Here is a 22,358-nt window from a genome sequence, read left to right as displayed (position 1 = left end):
AGCTCTGCTTCCTCCCAGTGTGGCCATGCCAGGGTCCCTCGTGGCTCAGACCTGGCTGCCCCCCGTCCCCATTCCCTCTGGGGCATCACCCGGTGAGGCAAGGAGCGTTTGAACAACGCTCACAGGCACTTGGTGTGGTTTAGGGACTGTCCTGCACAGGGCCAGGAGCTGGACTTCCACGAGCCTTGTGGATCCTCGCAGCTCAGGATATTCCATGATTCTCTGGCCCTTCAGCCAAGCTCTCACTGTGCTGTAACAGGCCCTTTATTCCTCGCCCTTTGCTGGCCCCGGTGGCCCCGGGTGCCCCACACCTGCCCCTCGCTGTCCTTTCCGACAGCGGCTCCGTGCCAGCCCCGGTCCTGCCGGCGCCCCGGGCCGTGCCCTGGCTGTCCCCTCTGTGCTGTTCCCTGCCCATCTGTCACTCGCCAGCTGGCCTCGCTCTCCCTTTGTGTGGAAGGAGAATTGGAAGCAACAATTTCTTTGCCTGCAATTGCTCAACACCTCAAGCCCCTAAGCTCTGACCCAGACCTCCAAGGTGTATTATTATTCATTATAATAATTATTATTCATTATAATTATTATTATTACTCACAGCACTGTTATCCCAGCCCTCTGAGGGCACCTTCTTGATACAGTCCTTACATTTTTTGGGCTACCTCCCTTATCCCTGTGCTTTGCAACACCTCCTCTGATATCTGAGCTCCACTCTTTGGGTAACACAGACTTACAGATGACTTCCAGCGCAAATTTTCTTCCTGAAAGGAAATTTTCTTCTTGCTCCTCTTCTTAAATGTGAACCTTGCACTTTACCCCGACAGCCAACCACTAAATGCCAGTAAGAAATGGGCTTTCCTTTTCGCTGGCTAGTGACTGATCTTGCAGATGGGATAATGAAATAAGTGATGCCATTAGCAGCCCATTAATCAGCGGTGAGCAGTGAATAACCCCGAGGCTGTCAACTGCTCCTGAAGGACGAGGGAAGGGGAACTGCGCAGAAATGGGGAAACCACCCCACATCCAGTCCCCCGCTCCCCACATGTTTCTTTTTTACTGCCAAGTGGCCAAGAATCGATTCCTCGCCTGGGGGACCCAGCCTTGTGACAGCCTGTCCGGACGAGGTATCTGTGCTCAGGAGATTCCCGTACATCCTAAATCCTCCTGAATTCCACACGCAGCAGGAAGTCACTCCCTTCGTTTCTGTCCCTGCCTGGCGCAGGATGTGAAAGAAGGGGGAGGAACCCAGGAGGGCCCTCGCCTGCAGCCGCACGGATGGCGGTGGTGGTGGTGGAGCGCAGCCCCAGCAGGGCCTGTCCCATCCTCCGGCTGTGCCTCCAGCCGCGTTCCCGAGGGTTCCCGTGCTGGAACGGCGCTCACCGCTGTGCCCGAGGGTGCGGGACACGAGATGCTGGGGCGGGTCAGAAATGACCGTCTGAGCAGGGCCAGCCCTGGGAGGGAGCAGCCAGCGGCTCCTCCTGGGGGGCGTCCCTCTGCTGTCTCAGTCCCTGTGTTACCTCCACCCACAGGAAACGTGGCACCCCTGGGCCTCCAATCCCCATCCCCGTCCGTGCCCGGCTCTCCCCAGGGACTGCCCGGCTGTTTCCGGCAGCTGGCGACAGCTCCGCTCCACCTTCCAATCCCAGCATCACTGAGGCTGGAAAAGATCTTCTGGATCATCGAATCCAAGCTGTGCCCAGTCCCCACCTTGTCCCCAGCCCAGAGCTCTGAGTGCCACCTCCAGTTCTTTCTTGGGCACCTCCAGGGATGGGCATTCCAAACCTCCCTGGACAGCCCCTGCCAAGGCCTGAGCACCCTTTCCATGGCGAAATTCCTGCTGATGTCCACCCTGAGCCTGCCCTGGCCCAGCCTGAGGCCGTTCCCTCTCCTCCTGGCCCTGTTCCCTGGCAGCAGAGCCCGACCCCCCCGGCTGCCCCCTCCTGTCAGGGACTTGTGCAGAGCCACAAGGTCCCCCCTGAGCCTCCTTTGCTCCGGGCTGTGCCCCTTTCCCAGCTCTCTCAGCTGCTCCTGGGGCTCCAGCCCCTTCCCAGCTCCGTTCCCTGCCCTGGACACGCTCCAGCCCCTCAGGGTCTTCCTTGGAGCAGCCCAGAACCGGACACAGGATTGGAGGTGCCTCATCCTCAAGGTGTGGCCTCAACCTTTATGCCAAGGCAGGGATTTTAGGAAGAGCTCCATGCTGGGTAAACACCACTCTGAACTGCTGAGGACCTTTCCCCAGTGGTGCTCACCCTGGAAGAGAGGAAGATCAGGAACAACCACCCTAAAAATAAAAATTACCAAAGAGAAGACTGAATGAAACCCTTTTTAACCCCCTGCCTAAGACACCTCCTCTGCCCTTGCCTCCAGCCCATCTCACACCACCCTCGGTGGCCGCTGTGTCACTGAAAGAGTTAATTGGGAAGGCATTTTCCGCCCAGCCCCCTCGCTGGCCCAGCACCTGCTGGCCCTGGGTTCCCTGTCCCCCTTCTCCTCGCTCTCGGTGCCAATGGAAGGATGCGGCCGCTCCGGAGCCAGCTCCGCACGGTGACGCAGGAGCAGCTCTCAGCTCGGCACATCCCTCCACGGCGTTCGGGTGACACCTGTCTCCAAAATGTGCTGCTGGAGAGAGGCAGGAGGAGCACAAACACAGGCACGGAGCAGGGCTGGGGCTGGGGCCAGGCTGGGGTGACAGCGGTTTCTTTCCTCTCCAGCGGCAGGTAATCAGTTCTGCTCATAAGAGGAGAAACCCAGCTCCAAGGAAAGAGAAAGGTCCTCACGTCACTTCTTCCATCAGGCTGACACCTCTTCATCTCGGGGAATTTAACATCTGTTACATAATTCAGGGAACATGTGGTTATTTTCCAGGCTTATTAATAGCCCAAAACCCACGGCTTAAAATGAAAATGAGCAGCTGCTCCAGACTTCACCCCTGCAGCAGGGGCTGGCAGCAGGTACGGGGCTGGCTGAGGCTCAGGGCTCCCTCACACCACAGCTCCTCCTCACACACCAGAAACGACGCGGCTGCGACTGGTGCTGGGGCAGCTGCATTCCCACATTTCCCCCTGGGCCTTTCTCCTTTCCCATCCCGTTTTTCTTTCCAGCAGAGGCAGAGGATGGTGGAGAGGATGACAGATGAGAGAGGGCTGGGGAAGTGCGGAGAAGAGGGGAGGGAGACCGTGGATCATTGAAGCCTTCATCCCAAAACACTTCCATTCCCAGGTCACCCTGTCACTTCCAACAGGGCTTGCAGGCACTTCCATGCCAGGATTTAATCCTGAATGCCTGCGCTGCCCTCCCCCTTGAGGAACAGGCTGAGGGAAGGCCCTTGGCACCTGGGCAGGGGGTGGGAAGGTTCTCTGTGCCCCTGTTCCTGTGGGGAGGGAAGGGCACTGCCATGAGCACACCTCTCCGCCCTGGGGCGATGCCTTGAGTGCTCCCTGACAGTGATTGCAGGTGGGATCCAGGGCAGTGGGTGAAGGGGAAGCTGTGGTGGGACACTCAGGGATGTACAGGATATTCCTGAGACACAGCCCTCAGCAAAGGGACAGGCAAAGCCCCCTGGCCACCTCCAGCCTATCCAGGACCCATTGATGGATCATACAAATGATCTCCTCGCTCTCTGATGGTCTCAGCAGAACCCAGAGCTCATCTTGATTCAGTCCCAAATCCCTCTGGGGCTTCAGGCCAGCACAGAAAACCCAAACCTGATAAACAATGGGACTGGTGAGAGCATCTTCATTTCCTGGCAGCCGATAAAAGCCGGGAAGATCTACCCAGAAGGGGCAAGGTTGCCAGACCCTGGTGGTGTCTGCAGGGAGGAGGAGGAGGTGGCCCTGGTGGCCAGGGCAGTTCTGAGCCCCTCTGGCTGCAGCCACTCCAGGGGGACGAGGGGGCCGTGCCCCAGGGGTCTGGCAGGCACCGGGAGCAGCAGAGAGCAGGGCCGGAGCTTCAGGGCTCAGGAATCAGGAGCTGCTGCGGCTCCAGGCCCAGGGAATGCCTGAATATCCCCGGGACAGAGCGCAGAGCTCACACAGCTCACCCCACAGGGAAAGCAGGCAGGAAATTGGGGCTTTTCTCCGTGTTCAGTGAATTTCCAGTGATTTACACAGGGCAAGGCAGCAGCAGGAGGGAAACCCAGCCAGGACACGATGGGAGCTGGGAGCTGACCCCGCTGGGAGGGAGAATCCCTGGCTCAAGGCCTTCCTTCCAGGGGAGCAGGGAGATGCCTTCAGCCAGCACATCCCAGCTCCTGCCCCACTGCTCCACCAAAGCTGAGCCTCGGGACTGCAAATTGCAATTTCCACGTGCAACCACAGGACACAGACTGTGCCTGGGAAACCCGGGAAGGGGAGCACGGACACGACCTGGAGCCAGGCTGGGACTGGGCTTTATCCAGGAATCTCCCATCCCTGCTGCCTCAGCTGTTCCCAGCCCAGGGATGGGCTCAGCTCCCCACTCTCCCCACTGGAGAGCTTCCCATGCAACCTAAAATGATCTGCTTGAAAAAAATTCAGTGAACAATTCCTCTAAAGCTGAACTCACCAAATCCAAGCTGCTTCAGCTGATCCCAAACTGCTTCCTGACCCAAACCAGAAGGGACCACTTTGGCAGAGAGCTGTCAACTTCAGCGCAGTTTGACTGAAATTTTCTTTTTCCCCCCTCCCTGTAGCTGCCTTTTCCTCCCCCCCCAGCTGAAGGTTCACTCATTTTCCCTTTTACAGGCAGCACTTCATATTTTCCCTGCTCACCAAGCCATGCTTCTCTGACCTCCTGGATCTGTAACAATCATTTCTTATTCCTTCTTGATCCTGTAAGCTTTGCTGGAAGGATTTGGACAAAAATACTATTTTTGACATCCTGGGCTTCTTCCACAGAACCTTCCATTCCAGTTGTTATTTTTTGCCTTCATATCCTGTTCCCAAAACCTGCAGGGCGGCAGTTCTGGGGTCAATTGGACTTAAACAATTAGAGATTAACCGAAACTGAAACAATTCAGTTTATTAGCACAAATACAGAGCCACGGGATATGAGGGAAGGAGTGTGCTGAGTACCTAAAAGCTCTGGGAAATTTAGAAATCATCTAATTCTGTCTGTTACCCAACAAGGGCTTCACACACTGCTCACTGTCTTTAGAAAAAGCAACTGGCAACGTCAGAAAAATTATAAATTGACAATTCTGAGTGATTGACCTCCTGTTCCTATTGTGCATTTGCCACGGAATGGAAGAAAAACAGGAAAGAGTCTTGCCAAGGTATGGGGAGGAAAAAAACAACAACAAAAATGAACGAGATTTTGTTGGCAGAACTTGCAAATTATTCCTGCTCCCTTCCACCCAACTTCCGTCACATAATTGCCGTGTGCTGCAGCAAATCCCTGGAAATGCCTCTGCCGTGAAGGTGGAAGCGCCAGTTTGTGCGGAGCAGGAGGCTCCTGTGCTCAAAGCCCCAGCCAGGAGTGAAGCAGGAGCAGAGGAACCAAAGGGAAATGGGGTTTAGGTCCAAAGCCGGCAGGTCTGGGCCGGAGCCAGGCTCCAGCAGGTGTTTGTAAGGATGGCCAGGCTGGCGTGCCAAGGACGTCAGTGTGGAGCGGCAGAGAGCGGCTCTGACTCAGAGCTGCAGCCTCTGACGGCCGAGGGAGGGACAAGGCAGCTCTGGGCTCTCGGAGAGCTCCAGGCTCCAGCAGGGCTTCAGCCTGAGCGCTCGGGTGTGCTCAGCCAGCCAAGGAGCCGCTTCAACCCCATCTCCACATCCTGCTCCTGGCTGCAGCAGCAGCTCCTGGAGGCTCCAGCTGGGAAGCCAAACTCACCCCAGCCCACGTCACCGCTCCTCATGGTGACGCTTACCCAGCAGGAGAGATTCCAGGCTGGGATGTCGGGTCAGGAGGGGTTTGTCAGGGAGGGACAGAGCTGGATCTGCTCCGTGGTGGGAATGACAGGAACAGGGGCCACCGGCACCCTCCCCAAGGAGTCCTGCAGGGTCTGAACTCCGTGAGCAGAGCTGAGTGCTGGTGACACTGCGGAAAAGGGGAAAAATTGGATCCAAGCTCCACCCAAAAGCTCAGTGGGGAGCAGATGAAAACAAAGCTGCAGGGGAGGTGCAGCCAGAATGAAGGGTGGGAGTGAAGGCACAGGAGAGATCTGAGATGCTGCCAGAGGGGAAAGCCCAGCTGGACACTGATCCACAGCCCAGACTGGCTCTGGAGGCCCAAGGCTGGGCTTAAATGGGCTCCATGGGCAGGGCGTGGGTGGGACTCAGGGCATCACAGAATCCTGGAACATCCCCAGTGGGAAGGGACCCCCAGGGATCACCCAGCGCAGCCCCTGGCCCTGCCCAGACACCCCAACAACCCCACCCTGGGCATCCCTGGCAGCGCTGCCCCAACGCTCCTGGAGCTCTGGCAGCCTCGGGGCCGTGCCCATTCCCTGGGGAGCCTGGGCAGTGCCCAGCACCCTCTGGGGGAAGAATCTTTCCCTGCTGCCCAGCCTGAGACTCCCTGGCCCAGCCCCAGCCGCTCCCTGTCCCCAGAGCAGCGATGGGAGCTGCCCATCCTGTTCCCCTCCCCAGGAAGTTGGAGCTGGGATCAGTCTCCCTTCAGTCTCCTCTGCTCCAGCTGAACTGACCAGGTGCCCTCAGCTGCTCCTCTTCCCCTCAAGGCCCTTCCCCATCTTCGTGGCCTCCTTTGGATGCTTCCTAATGGATCGATGTCTCTCCTAATGGATCAATGTCTCTCCTTCATTGTGGTGCCCCAAGCTTCACCCAATATTTGAGGTGAGGCCGCCCCAGCCCAGAGCAGAGCAGGACAATCCCTCCCTGGTGACACTGGGCCCAGGAGAGGGTCACTGCCCCCAGGGCTCTGACAGCACCAAGGCTTGATCCCAGCCTTTGGAAACATGGGAAGCACTGGGATCCAGGTGTTGAATGCCTAAAACCTTGTCACCTGTCCTGGCATCTCACAGTGCTCCTCTGGAAGTGGCCCTGTGGTGCAGAGTCACATTTATGGAATCCCTGAGGCTGGACAGAACTCCAAGAACATCAGGTCCAACCTGTGCCCGATGCCCACCCTGTCCCCAGCCCAGAGCACTGAGTGCCAGGGGACAGGAATGATCCCGGGCTGTTCCAGCAGCCCTTGGTGCTCCTGTGGAAATCAGGAACTGGTTTTCCTGCCTCAGGAAAGCAAAAGTCAGGATCTGTAAGGAAAACAGACACGGTCTCTTCAGCTCAGTGTGTGCCCTGTGCCACTGACTGAGGCCACTGAATTTGAATTCACATGTTTTCCTAAAACAGGACTTGGCTGGCAGCTCTTGAGATCTCTAAAATAACTTTTTCTGTGCTGCTGGTGTTTCCCAGCAGCACTTTGAGCTATTACTTATCAAAAGGGGCCTCGTTTCCCCAAATTAAAGAAATACTCTGTAAAGAATGGGATGTATAAATCAGTCCAATGTGCTTTCAAACATTCTGGGGTTTTGGTAAGCAGAAGCTATTCTCTATTTAAACTCTGCAGCTTTACCTCATGCAGTATAGCTGTGGAAAAGTTTTAATTTGATTATACATCTTATTAACCGTGCTCTTGTGTGTCTTCCCCTTTCTCTCCTGTTCTACTTGTTTACTTTGAAATAAAAGCCAATCATCTCTCACACAGCACTGCAATTTTCATCAGAATTCTTCTGCAAGCTGCTAGCAAAACATGTTTAAGGCTGACCCCAACAACCATTCTCATTTTCCTTCAAACATTTCAATTATTACTTAATTTAGGCCTGCCTGAATAGTCCTGCCACCTCTAATTTGGCCACTGTCACAGCACTGCAGGAGTGACTTCAGAATGAAAGGGGTTTGAAATTGCCATCAGTGAACGAGTGGGGATGTTAAATTATGACTTCACTCAGCATTGGTGGGGCCAAAACTCAAACCCCGGGGTCAGTCCTTGGCCCCTCAGGACAACACAGACCCTGAGGGGCTGGAGCGTGTCCAGGGCAGGGAAAGGAGCTGGGAAGGGGCTGGAGCCCCAGGAGCGGCTGAGGGAGCTGGAAAGGGGCTCAGGCTGGAGCAAAGGAGGCTCAGGGGGGACCTTGTGGCTCTGCACAAGTCCCTGACAGGAGGGGGCAGCCGGGGGGGTCGGGCTCTGCTGCCAGGGAACAGGGACAGGAGGAGAGGGAACGGCCTCAGGCTGGGCCAGGGGAGGCTCAGGGTGGGCAGCAGCAGCAGGAATTTCTTCACTGAAAGGGCTGCCCAGCCCTGGCACAGGTGCCCAGGGAGGAGGAGGAGGTCGCCCTGGTGGCCAGGGCAGCTCTGAGCCCCTCTGGCTGCAGCCACTCCAGGGGGATGAGGGGGCCGTGCCCCAGGGGTCTGGCAGGCACCGGGAGCAGCAGAGAGCAGGGCCGGAGCTTCAGGGCTCAGGAATCAGGAGCTGCTGCGGCTCCAGGCCCAGGGAATGCCTGAATATCCCCGGGACAGAGCGCAGAGCTCACACAGCTCACCCCACAGGGAAAGCAGGCAGCAAATTGGGGCTTTTCTCCGTGTTCAGTGAATTTCCAGTGATTTACACAGGGCAAGGCAGCAGCAGGAGGGAAACCCAGCCAGGACACGATGGGAGCTGGGAGCTGACTCCGCTGGGAGGGAGAATCCCTGGCTCAAGGCCTTCCTTCCAGGGGAGCAGGGAGATGCCTTCAGCCAGCACATCCCAGCTCCTGCCCCACTGCTGGAGTCCCCAGCCCTGGGGGCTTCAACAGACGTGGGGCTGTTGCTGGCCTTGGCAGTGCTGGCCTTGGCAGGGCTGGGGGAACAACAAAGAACTCTTGGATGGAAAAACTTCAACTCTGGAAGCAGAAAACAAGCTCTGCTTGGCTCTGAGATGACATTGGTCCAAGATGTAAGATTGGTCTTACATCTTGGACCAATCCAAGATGTAATAATTCATTCTATTACTGCAAATATGTATACACCACATACATATATATATATATATATACACCTGACTCAAATATGGATTTTGCTAAACATATATTATACTAATTATATAAAAGTATAAATATGCAAACACACAACATTTTGATTGTTATGTAATTAAAAATTATATAACACATTAAAAATTGAGAAGCTGCTTGAATAGAAGTAAAAAAGGAGAAGTTAAAAGGTTAAATTAACTGCTTTAAACTCTCTGTTGCAAACCTGGAGTAATCACAGACTGCCAAACCAACCAGAGGTAAAAGGACAAAAGGTTGTGCAGCAACCCAGCAGAGCGGGAGAGTTAAAAGGCTGAAAGTGGATCCAGGGAGGAAAGAGATCCCTGGATGTGACAAATTGCTCGGACAGGAACAGTGGGGTTGGCCAAAAAGGGGTCTGAACAACAACTTGCTGAAGAGGTAACACCAAAACCTCGTCAGAAGCACGGGGGAAGGAATTCGGGGAGGTGTGGCTGATGGGTGAGCACCCAGGCCAGCCCAGGGGAGAGGGGCCCGGCTGGAAGGGGGAGGGAATTGCCTGCATTCCTTTTCGTTCTGGAGGAGATGGGAAAAGGAGGCAGAAACCAAGAGCAACAGTCAGCCTTGGTAATGGAAACAACTTCCCACGTTAGCCCCAGAGAACCCTGTGAAAATCAGGGCCTGGGGGCTGGAGGTGTGTGAGTGCTTCTGCTGACGGCACGGGATCAGCCAGGATGGGCAAAACCTCCTCTGCTGCAACAGCTGCACACAAACCTCACAAAACCCAACCCCTGAGGTATAAAGAGCTGAATTCCAGTGCCAGATCCTGCACAGGAGAAACCCCCCACGGAATGCTGAGCTCTGGGCTCAGCCCTGCTGGCCAGGAAGGGGCCACTGGGGCTGCGGAGGCTGCTTCGGACACAGCCACGGGGAAATCCAGTGCCAGAGGTTTCTGTCAGAGAAACAGAACAAGCTGGAGCTGTGCTGCTGCTGCTGGGCTCCCTCGTGCACTTGCAGGGTGGATAAATTCCTGCTCCAAGCACTCGGGAAGGGCGACAGCAGAATGAGGAAGGGTGAGAGGAGGGAAGGGAGCGTGGTCAGAGACAGAGGGTGAATTCTGCACAGAAATAGACTGACAAATCTGGGCCCTTCAGTCAGGGAAAGAGATGCTTGAAAGTGATGTAGGAAACACTTATTAAACCGGAGTTTTATCACATCCTCAGCATCACGGAGCAAAGGGAATAGAGAACAAACACTTGCTGTTTCTCACAGCACCAGACCCAAGAGGTACCCGAGGAAATTACCAAGAAATCGCTTCAAAACAAGAAAAAGGCGGAGGAAGTATTTTTGCAAATAGTGCCCAATTATGTTGTTGAATTTTTCCTGGAAGACATCAGGTGCTGAAAAGAGGAATAAAATAATGCATTGAGTGGCAGACAGCCTTCAGCTCAGGAAATTTTCAGCAGGGATGGAGAGGAGCTGGGAAGTTGGAGGAGGAATGGGCTGAACTTGCCCTCCTCCAGGAGACGAGGGGAGAGGGGAATTTGTCCTCACTTGAGAGAGAGTCCCAAGGATGGAGCTCCAATGCCAGTGCCCTGAGTCTTCACGGCTTTTTCCCACTGCCAGGGACAAGAAGCAAATACTTCCTCCTGGAGCTGCTGGACACTAAGAGCTGCAAGACATGTTCCAGCAATTTCATGTGGATCACAGCTTGGACGTGAAGTGTTTGACTAATGGTCACACAAAAGTCCAGTGAGCCATCACCTGTGACCCTGTGCTTTGCACAGAGCAGGTTCTCTCCATGATTCACACTCTTAAACTCAGCTAATCTGTTCTTTCAAACCCTTCAGGGTGAACCTCAGGCAAGGCATCACCAAAAATAAATATCTTTAAGGGACTTCCATGAGCTTGCCTTGGACAGTGGCTGGAGGGTGGCAGAGAGGGAAGAGGGAGCCCCATGGCAGACTCGGGTTGCCACAGGTCCCAGAGGGAGCTCTGGGCTCTGAGTGTGGAGCAGAGCCCGCTGTGCTGTACAAGCACCGGTGCAGAGGATGCTCTCCCTCCCAGCACTGCTGTCCCGGGGCTGTGGCTCAGGATCAGCAGTGCCAGGTCTGTTCTCCCCTCACAGCTCCCTGTCCCAGCCTGCCACTGGTTTGATAAACAAACCTTGTTTTAGGGTTTTCTCTCGGAGGCACGTGGGAACACACGAAGGGAGCGCCCACAGGGGACAGTCCTTAGGACAAGGACGGGGCAGGGGGAACCCTGTGTTTCCTTACAACAGCCCCACTGCAGAGCTCCTCGGGAATCTCTGGGAGAGCCCAGGGAACCTCCCCAGCCCCCCCCTCTCCTTCCCTTCCTGCACCTTCTGCCTGCAGCTCCCATGGTCACCACTTCCCTCTCCCAAAAGGCCAGACTGCCAATCCAAAGGAATCCACCCTGGCCCTTGGAGATGCAGCATTCCAGAGGTGCCGAGCCAGAGGAGCAGCACAACGATGCCCACGGGGCTGGTGCTTGTGGCTGGGGACCAAGGTCCCACCCATGCCCACCTGTCCGTGGATGTACCTGGGCACAGCAGCTCCTCTCATCCATCCTGCACCTCTGCACAACCATCACGGGATTGCCAAGGCTTCTCACGGAATCCCAGAATCCCAGACTGGTTTGGGTTGGAGAAGCCCATCTCACTCCACGGGCAGGGACACCTTCACTACTCCCCGTCAGTGGCTTTGGCAAGTGGCACCCACCCCTGGAGCACCCTGGAGCAGTCGTGGAGGGCCAGCCCTGACCCAGAGCAAGCTCTGCTGGGTTTGTAGGAGCTGACACAGGGCTGACAGAGGGTCAGTGCTCCCAAAGGGACCAGCAGGGCCGCCCAAGGTTTCCTGAAGTCTCTGGCTGCTCCCAGCCTCTCCAGAGCTCCAGCAGTTTTCTCAAGCACTAAAGGAGGCCCCAGGTGGCGCCCCCACTGCCTTTTGTGCCGAATCAGGAATAAACCCTCATCACCTCATCATCCACCCTCTCAGCCAATTCAGCTGGGCTGGAAAGAGCAGGGACAGCATTTTCCACAGATCCATCTCCTTCCTGCACCCCAGAGAAAGCCCCGATCTTTCAGAGCTCCCATTCCAGGAGGGAATAGGGTATTTATCAAATACCCCAAAGAGAGCACTGATGCCTCAATCGGGTCACAGGACAAAACTGCACCTTCAGTCCATGGTACAACCTAATGGAGAAAAGAATCCATCTGCTCTTCCAGCTCGTTTCTCTGGATTATCCAAACTGCCTGGATCTCCTTTCCCGCTGAGTATTCATCAGGAACTCGGAACAGCTGCAGGCTCTGTGGGGTGGGAGCAGTGGGGCTCCTGCTGTGCCAGGCTGCAGCTGAACAGGGTCCTGCCCCACCAGGCTTTTCTCTGGATTTTTCTTTGAGGCCAGGATGGGTTGGGATTAATCCCACTGGTGTTATTTGCATTACAACAGCTCTGGGATCGGCACCTTTTGTTTCAGAAGATGGGATTTTGCATGCGAACTCATTGAGAGAAACTCACCAAACAACACAGCTCTGCATGGACTGAGGTGCCAAGGGACAGTGCCACCCAACAGAGGCTGCTTGGCACTGTCACAGCTCCACTGACAGCAGTCAACTCATGTGACAGTCACACATCACAACAACCTCGTGTCCATCACCAGCACAGAGGAACTTTGCCCTTCCCAGGAGCCACCAGCTGGGAATCGATCCCTGCCCATGCTGACACATTGCCAGAGGGTCAGGGAGGGATCCTGCCCCTCTGCCCAGCCCCAGGGGCACCTCTGGAGCTGTGTCCAGCTCTGGCTCCTCAGCACAGCAGGGCCAGGGAGCTCCTGGAGCGGGGCCGGCGCCAGCTGTGAGGATGAGGAGGGTCTGGAGCAGCTCCGTGCCCAGGACAGGCTGAGGGAGCCGGGGCTGCTCAGCCTCGAGAGGAGCCCCAGCTGAGAGGGGCCCTCAGGCCTGGGTGTCCCTGGCTGCAGGGAGGGCTCAGGGCAGGGCCCAGGCTCTGCTCCGGGGCCCGGCAGTGGCACCAGAGCACCGGGCAGGGCCTGAGCCCAGCAATTGCCCTGCCCAGGAGGCAGAACTGCTGCCCTGGGCAGGGCCCAGCCCTGAACAGGCTGCCCAGGGAGGGGCTGGAGTCTCCCTCAGCGGGGATATTGCAGAGCCCTCTGGGCACAATCCTGTGCCCTGTGCTCTGCGATGGCCCTGCCTGAGCAGGGAGGTGGCACCAGGGACCCTCTGGGGTCCCCTCCAGCCTGGCCCAGCCTGGGATTCTGGGATTCTGGGACAGTCCCCTGCTGTTTCCTCCTGCACAGCCCCAGGCCTGGAGCCAGCCCAGGTGCCAGGGGGGCTGCAGATCATTACACAACACAAACACTCCCGGGGCAGCCGGGCCGCTGATTCCAGTGATTCCTCCATGACAGCTCCAGCTCCATGGCAGCTCCTTGTTCTTAAGAACCAGCAGCTTTCTTGTGCTTAACCCCTGGGAGACCTTTACTCTTCCGGAGTTAATCCCTTCCCAGCTCCAGAGGCTGCTGTGCCACAGTGGATTTAGGAGGGAGCAAAAATAAAACCACACTCTGAGTAGGTTCCTCTTTCATTTTGGCTCTGGGGGTGCCAGCCCCTTCCTGCCTTTGCTCCTGCAGTGGAGCCTCCAGGAGAAACCTTTCCAAAGTCAGCAGGGGCCTCCTGCCAGCTCCCAGTGAAGCATCGGCAGCTCCTGAGGGTTTATTAATCCCCTCTGAAACAGTGCCTGAGGCTCCTGAAGCACTTGGGCGGTTCTCAGCCTGGAGCCCAGGCTTTGGCTGGAGCGAGGAGCAGAGTCTGTCAGTTCCTGAGCACAGGAGGATTTAAAGGGTGAAAGCTGCATCAAACTGGGCAACATCTGTACATGACTTTCTTGAAAGTCTGCTCTCAAGGATACCCAGGGCTTCCGACACGATTTGGTTTAGCTCTGTTTAAACACCAGCCTCCAGCAGACATCGATTCCTGGCAGTCCCTGGGTGACCATGGAACACAAGGTTTGCATTGTCTGGGCAGCCTCTCACCTCCTGCCATGCAAATGGGGGTTTCAAATAACGCCCTGAGAGTGGCTTCTGTTGGAACGGCTAAAACATGTCCTGAAGGAGGGCAAAAATGGATAAAACCACCAAAGGAGACAAGAGCATGGCACGAGGTGGAGGAACCTCCTCAGAAAGGCCACCTGAGCCCAGGCAAGCCACCCAGGTGACCACAAGAGATGACCATGACCAGGATGACCCATCCCTGCAGGTCCAGACCCATCCCTCCAGATCCATGTCAGCCTCCTGCTGTCCCCTGGCTGTGACTCTGCCACCCCCAGCCTGGCACCCCGTGCTGCTGTCTGTCCCTCCCACGGTGCCCTCAGCACCCGCGTGCTCCCGTCCACACGCTGCGTTTTTACCATTTCAGACTTCAGTGGACTGCTTTTAATTCATCAGACTAATTCCAACTGCAATACCCTGCCAGAGATGGAGAATGGGCTTGACAAACATCCCTCGCTCTAAATAGAAGAATGTATTAGATTCGAGCAGCTCAGAGTAGTAAATTTAGGTTTTATCTCCGTCAGATCCATCTTGGTCCCTTCCTGCTCCAGACACCCCGCTGGGTTCCTTTTGTTTAAAGGTGACTGGCAAAGGGGAAGCAGAAATGAGAGCTCTGCCTTGTGTGCCCGGGCTCTTTCCTCTCTACAGAGTCAAGGAAGTAGGAAAGGTTATTGCCTGAAATAAAAATAGAATTATTTTTCTGCCTCTTCCTCAGAAATTCAGCTCTTGTTTGGAGCAGGAAAATCTCGCTGGTTGGGGATGGACAGGCAGGGCAAGCTGGAGCAAATGGCCTGGTGGCACCTCTAAACTCAGCCTTTGTGCCCACCTGGGGATGGTCCCTCGTGGCGCTATCACAGAGCCTGGGGAAGGAGAGGGCTCTGGGACTGCTCAGAAGCTGTCCCAGGTTCCTGGGGAACGCTGGGGACTCTGCCACACTCGCTCAGGGCCTGCTGCTCAATCAGGGTTCAAATCCACCCTTCCCACCTGCACCAGCCTCAGGGCTCACCTCCAACAGCTGCCCGCGTGGGGAGGGACAAGCTTGGCACTGCCCGCCATTCCTGGGGGAAGAAAGAGGGGGGAAAACGCCAAAGAGGCCTTTTCATCCCCACAAAGAGGAGCTCAAACGCAGCGATTCCCTTTAGAAAAGAAGCCCTGGTGCAGGTCACCTTTAATGGGAGTGAGGGATTCCAGGTGAGCGATTCCCTGCCCGTGCCTGCCAATCCTGCCAAGGCCTTTTGTCACCGGGCTTCAAGAGCGCCTGGAGCCCAGCCCTCCGAGCTGAACTGCACAAAGCACCGGCTCACACCGACTGCTGATCTCAGAAACAGCCCCTCGCCCCCCTTCTTAATCTCAGCGTTCCCAGAATGAAATGCAAAAGCCAAACCTGGGCACCCAGCCCTTCCCCTCGCAGAGTGCTGCTCCTTCCCTGCTCAGGCATCCAGCGGGACGCAAATCCGGCCTCGGGCAGCACAGGAGGCTCAGGGAGGAGGTGCGAGCTGCCATGGAAGCTCCATCCTCCCGCTGGGATCAGCTCCCAGCCGCTCTCCCTGGATCCCAGGCTCTGCTGTGTCTCCAGGCTGCTCTTGGGAGCGCTGGAGATGTGAAGGGCTGGGCCCAGGAATGATCCGTCCGTGCCAGGATGCATTCCCTGAGAGTCAGCAAAACTTTTCAGCCCTTCATTTCATTCTATTATTTCTGCTGATGGCACTATAAATAATTACTCCCCACCCTCTCTGTGTGCTTGAGCTGCTTTGCTGAAAAAAGACGCACATTTTGTTCATCTTTCAACACCCTGCTCGTGTTTTTTGGTGGTTTGCAAACCCTGCTGTGTGTTCTCCAGCTCTGCAGGATGGAGGGAACAGGTTCCAGGGGCCTCGCCCGAGGAGAGTTTGCCTGCAGCCCCGCTCAGACCACGGGAACAGGGTTTTTTAACTTTCAGGCACTTTCAGGTTTCCTTGCCAGGTCATTTTCTTCCCTTGGAGCTGGGAACAATGGAGCCATTATCCCACCTCCCGGTCACAAGGGACAAGCTCCTGCCTGATGTCACCGAAGTCACAGATGGCTAAAGCACTACCATGGGCACGGGAACTGCTGAGGAAAGCAGGGGAAACCAACAGCCTCAAAGCCCTGGGGTGCCAGCATCCCTCTGTCTGCGCAGCCCCGCGCTCCGCGAGCTCAGCACGGAGCTGTGCCGTGGGTTTCCCTCTGTCCTGGCCCCTCTGCTTCTCCGTGCAGGCTCCGTGCCTCCTCCTCCCCGAGTTTCAATCCTTCAACTGCTCAAGGCAAAGTGTTTTGCTGCCCACAAACCACCTGATCCCTGCAGGTGCTCCTGCTCAGGCGCTCATTCTCCGACCCACGGCTCCGCTCTCCCTGCTCACTCCCAACTTCCCCGTCCCGTCTCTCCCTCGTTTATGGCAAACACCACTGGTGAGGAGAAAACCCCCATTTTCCTGATGCGGCTATGCAGCCCCGCAGTCCTGTGGGCTTTGGGTCGTGCTGAGTTCACAGGATTCCCTCGCCAAGCCCTCTGCCGAGGCAGAGTTTTCCCGGTGGATTAAGAAAAGCGGGATTTTTTTTGCTGTGCTAACGCCTCAACACGCAGAACATAAACAGCTCCTCTCCTGATTTCCTGAGAGGTGGCCACCATCGAGCACTTCTCAAGGAGATTAGTGGCTGCTTTTACAATCCTATTTCAAGCCTCGAGGAGGCTGCTATTTGTCAAAAGTGTTATTAACCTCCGATAGGCACCAGGATGAATGTTTGCTGGCACAGCCTCCGGGATCCAGTCAGGAGAGAGGCTCCCAGGGACGCAGCCTCACCTGGGACCCGGCTGCAGAGAGCCAGGCTCTCATTCAGGTCAGGGCACCTTAAGGATGCACCCGCCTGAGACGGCGACGAAGGAACGACAATCCATAATTTAAGGGAAAAGCCACGTTGCGTGGAGGTGTAAACAGAGAGATCACTCGGCTAAGGAGGAGAGGGGGAGAGGAAAATCACCGGCTGAGCGGGGCAGTTCACAGTTAAATGTTCTCTGGGCACAGGGCTGCTGCCGAAGGGCGATTTGTCAGCCCGGCTGGGGCTGGGGTGGGTGACAGTGCTGGGGAGAGGAGGCTCCGGCGTGCAAACGACGCTGTCGTTCCCAATAACCCGAGATTCGCTCCCCGAGGCTCTCCAGAACTGCGCTGCATTGCGAGTGCAATGCGCATGGAAGGATGTGGCAAAACTCCCCTAACCTGGGGGAGACCGGGGACGGCGAGGAGCCGAGCGGCGGCAGCGCGGCGGGGACCAACTTCTGCCGTGATTTATGGGCCAGGCATCCCAACTTATCTTCTGCCGAGCGGCAGCTCTGGGGTTTAAGCAGCGACGGGGGAAAAGCCACAACTCAGGGTCATGCACTCAATTATTTAAAAGGGAAGGAGGGGAGAGGGAAGGGAGCGGAGGTGGCAGGACAGCAGCCCCGGCCCCAGGTGCGTGGTGGGAGGGGAGGGTTGGGTTGGGTTCCTCCTGCCCCGGCCCCGCGTGAGCCACAGCGACGCGTTAGACTTTCTCCCTGGTACAGCAAAACACATGGGAAAAGCAGGGGGATGCTTCCAGCTGCCAGCCAGGAGAGGGGAAAGCCGTGCCCGCAGCCCCGTCCCTCCGTGCGTACCTCCTGCCGCCGGTGCCCGCTGCGCCGCTGTCCCCGTCCATGCCGCCTGCCGGAGAGAGAGCCCGAGGTGTCCTGGGGAAGCGCGGGCGGCTGCCGTGACTTGGGAATACAGAATTGGTACAAGCTTTAATTAAAAGAGTCTGAAGGCTCTCTCCTGCTCGCTCGTCCTTTTTTTGCAGTACCGGATCGGATTTAAAGGGCTAGAACCCCAATTTGGCACTGCTGCTGCCCCCGGAGTGCAGCGCTGCCGCCGGGCCTGCCAGCGCCAGCAGCCTCCTGCCGCCCGTCGGGGGCATCCTGGCAGCCCGCGGGGCCCGATCCGGCAGCACCGGGGGCTGCGGTGGCAGCAGCGACAAACTGGAAATCACGGCTCCCTCCAGGCACGGTGGGTGGCGAGAGGGGATCCCACAGGCAGCGGGGCGGGCAAGGGCAGCCCGAGCGCTCTTGAGGGTGCACGGAGCAAAGTTTGTGCTCTACCAATGCTCTGGAGAGTCTGGAGGAGGAGGATCATGTCCCTCTGTCCTGTGGCAGTGCCCAAAGGCGTCGCCCTCCCAGTGCCAACCCTGGGTGGAGCGGGGTTGTTGGGAAGGGCTGCGTCACCCAGGGCAGTGGGGAAGGGGAAAGGGAAGGGCTGCGTCACCCCAGGGTGGTGGGAAGGGGAAAGGCTGCGTCACCCCAGCCCAGCTCTGCAAGACGGGGTCCTCGGCCTCCTGCCTGCATCCCGTGAGCAGGGAAGCAATTCCATTTGGATTTGGAGGCCCCTTGCTGGTGCCAAGTCAGCGGGGAGACAACCTGGCGCTGGCGGCGTGCGAGTGACGCTGATCCCTCCTTCATTCAGCTCCAGGTCCCTCTCCAGATCCAGTCGCTCTCCAGATCTCCATGAAAGCACCCGTCTGCAACAGAGCCCCTTGGGCAGATCGGCAGGGCAGGGATGGCCAGCACACGGTGTCAGCCTTCCATCCAGCCTTCCCAAAAAGGGGAAGGGGATGAAGAGCAGGGTTTCTTCCTTTGCCCAGATACTGAGCTCGAGTGAGGAAAACCAAAGGAAACAAGTAGCACATCTTTCTTCTTCTTCTTCATCTTCTTCTTTTGCCCGGTTTGACCCCAAAATGCCGCCCTCCCTCCCCGAGGCCGGCTCGGAGCATCCCGCTCCGGGTGTCCGATCAATCCGTGCCGTGCTCTCCGCGCTGACCCGCGTGTTCTGGCTTCCTCTCGCCTTATTAATTACACCAGGGGTGGTGCCAAAAGGAAAAGCTGGTTCTAATTCCATGCTGCAGCCCAGCTCCAAGCTGCTGGGATAATTAGCAGGTTATTAATGAACAAGAAAATTCCCACCATGGAGGGAGGAAGGATGGGGAGGGAGGGGAAGCACAATTTGGGCCTGGTTGGAAAAAGCGCACTGGAGTCAGAGGCTCTGTCCTTCAATCCAAGGCTTGGAGCTGCCTTCAGTGCCCGGGAAGACGCTCCCAGCCCCGGAGCTGCCGGACGGATCCGCAGAGCAAAATCCAAGGATTCTGCTTGGCTGGGGGCCACACTCAGAGAGGAATGGCTCCATCTCACAGGCACAGCCCGCGGACATCCATCTGGCTCTGGGCACGGAGAGGAAGCGGCTTTGGAGCCTCCTTCCCCACCAGTCCCGGGTGACGCTGACTCGGGGCTGTGGGGTTTGGTGGAGCACCACCATCACCATCTGCCAGGGCTCCTGCTGGGGGCCGGAGGTGTCACCCCAAATACTTCTCTCTGAACCTCTCAGAACCTGTGGGAACAGCACAGGCTTCCTTCAAAATCAATCCGATACCAAGCCTTGGTACCATTTGCCTGAGTTTAGGCACCAGCTGAAAATTCCTGGGAAAGGCATCGCCTGGCAGAGCCTGGTGGGAAAGTGCTTCCCTAAATACTGAGGGGCAGCAGGCAGGGGTGAGGTTCCAGCAAAACCAGGGTGTCCTCAGGGGCTCCAGCCCGAGCTGCTGCCATCTCGTGTGTCTCTCCAAGGTATGTGGTTGTTGTTCCTTTAATTATTAATCCTTGCATTGACGTAATCAAATGTGCCCAAGCTTTTAACGGATGCCTCGATGTAAAAAATGAAGAATAAATTTCTTTCCCTCCCTTAAAACTTGTCTCAATCCCATGACCAATTTTATTGCCGTTCTGCTCTAATTTTAAATATAACGAGAAACATTAAGGTTTTCAATTAAAAGATCCCTTCCTTCAGATATTGGAACATAGCCTGAAGTGCAGACCACGTGTGATATTTTTCACTGGGATGGTGTGGGCTAAATCTGATTCCCAGATCAAACACAGTCAGGCTCAGGCTTGCAGTTGGCCAGGCTGGAGAGGCTGAGCTGTTCCACTTTGGGAAGAGCCTCAGCCTTGTTTGTGTTTTCAGCTGACTCCTCGTGTTTCTGAAATGAGCCCTGCATTTACTCCTTCTGCTCTGCCAGCCTGGAAGTCTGTGGTGAGGAGCAAATGAACCTCACGATGCCACCCTGGAATTGTGGCATTTTGGGCTTTTGACTGTGATTGTTTTTTCCCTTTAGAATGAGCTGATCCATGGACAGAACACAGGAGATGTTCCTTGTGCACTGAGCTCAAACCTCAGCCTGATGCCACCCCGGCACCGTGGCATTTGGGGCTTTTTGACTGCAAATATTCACTTTTCCCTTTCCTTTAGAATGAGCTGATCCACGGCCACAACAAAGCGGAATCTTCCTTGTGCCGTGAGCTCAGCGCCCTGGTTTGCCACAGCTCCAGGGCTGGGTTCATCACACACCTCTAATGTGCCATTTGGTTTGCTCGCGTGTCCTTTTCCGCAGACCCTGAATCTTGCACTTGTCCTCCCCCTGAGCGCTGCAGGTGACCCCATGCGGGGCTGTCTCCTCGGGCCAGGTCCCCCGCAGGGTTTGCAGCTGGGCAGATGTTCAGGCCCAGGCAGGAGGGGCTGTTTGCACGAGCGTGGGGCCAGCTGGGCTGCCTGGGCTGCAGCATCGCTGCTTCGGCGCTGCGGGAGCTCATTTCACTCCTGCTGGGCTTTGCTTTCCTGATGGAAGTGGCACCACTGATTTGATTGTCCCTCAGGGTGCCCAAGGATTGTTTCTCCTGGAAACAGCAGGTTTGTGCAGATGGGATGGAGAGACAGAGACACCCAAAAAGCACTGAGGGAAGGGCACTCGAGGTGAGAGGGGCTGAACCAGAGACTGGCTCAGCCCCTGGCTCCACCTGCCTCGCCCAGAGCCCCCAGACTCTGCTGGTCCTGCAGGAGGCACCTCTTGTTTGCAGCAGCTCAACCACCCTTCCCCAGGCCCGGGGTCTGGGGCACTCGAGAGGGCTGGGAAGGGCCCCAGGACAGGGACATCACACCCGACCCGGGCAGGGGGGTGGCACAAACCCATCCCTCAGGGGCAGAGCTGGGCGGGATCTCGTCCAAAACCCACATCATGGTGCTGCTCCGTTCCTTTTCCAGCACAAGCCATGAGACTGCTTGGAAAGCCAGGAACGGCCCGAGCTCACAGGAGAGCTGAATGTTCCACTCTTGAGCCCAGGAGTGTTAACTTTGTCCTTCCTCAGCCCTTTTGCCGTTCCTGCAGGTTTTGGCGTGTCAGGATGCACCTTGTCTCTCTCCATCAGGTTTTTTGGAGGCCAGACTGCCTCACTTGCTCTGCTTTCGGGGTTAGAAGAGCCCCTTGCTGCCTCCCTCACTCCGAGTTCCCGCAGCAGAGACCAGAGGGTTTCACTGCTCAGCCCTGCAGGCTCGAGCCTCCAGCTGATGGAATTAAAGAATTCCCGATGCCCAGAGGGGTTTCCATGATAAACCTTCCGTGCCACACAGAGCAGGACTCCCAGGATCTGCTCTGGGCAGACAGTGGCCTCTCCAAGTGCAAAAATTGTGTCAGGCAGAGGAAATTGCCGGCTGCATTCGCAATTAATCACCCAAATTACAGCCCTTTACTAAAGATAAAAAGCAGAGGGAATGGAGCACGCTGCAGACCTGTGGGCAGGGGGTTGGGCTCCTGAATGCAAAGGCAAAGCTTTGAAACCCTTGTTTGCTTGCACCAAGAGTCACAGGGGGATTGTTTTGGGGAACTTCAAAAGGAATTTGGAGGCAAACAAAGAACTGGTTGTACACGGGGGAGCTGATAATCACAAATTACTATTTTTTCCCAGATTTGTGAATTAAACTGCATTCCTGCCACATGGATGTGGCTTTTCCCCATCAAAGGCTTCTGCCTTCCTTGATCCTGTCCAGCCCAGGACAGGCTTCAGCTTGATCTTGACCCTGCTCAATGCCAGGTTGTTCTCCAAGGAGACACCCCTTCAAAAGTTGTAAATCTGGCAAAAAAACCCAACTTCACCTGAGTCTGAAAGGCAAAAGTCAGCATCAAACTAATCTTTACCAGGTGTGCTGTAAGGGGGTATGATAAAGACAAATAAAAAGCAGGATCTTTGTTCCAGATATGAAAAAAAGAGGGATTTTTTTGTTTCCACAGTTGGTGGGTGATATTTTGTGCAAGACACGCTGAGAGCCAGGGCTGAGCAGCACCTGGGGGGGCTGTCCATGGACAGGTGATGGGAATGCCCAGTTCTGCTGGCAAGCAGCTTGGAGGAAAAATGTGAAGGAGACTTAAATCATCCCGTTTGAGGACATAAATCAGCCTCTAACTGGCAGTGGGAACAGAAGAGCACTTATGGATGGGCTGGGTTCGGTTTTCCAAGTGGAAA

The sequence above is a fragment of the Coloeus monedula genome (genome assembly GCF_965178545.1).
Source record: "Coloeus monedula genome assembly, chromosome: 20".
Taxonomy (NCBI): Eukaryota; Metazoa; Chordata; class Aves; order Passeriformes; family Corvidae; genus Coloeus; species Coloeus monedula.
This window is presented reverse-complemented; position numbering follows the sequence as displayed.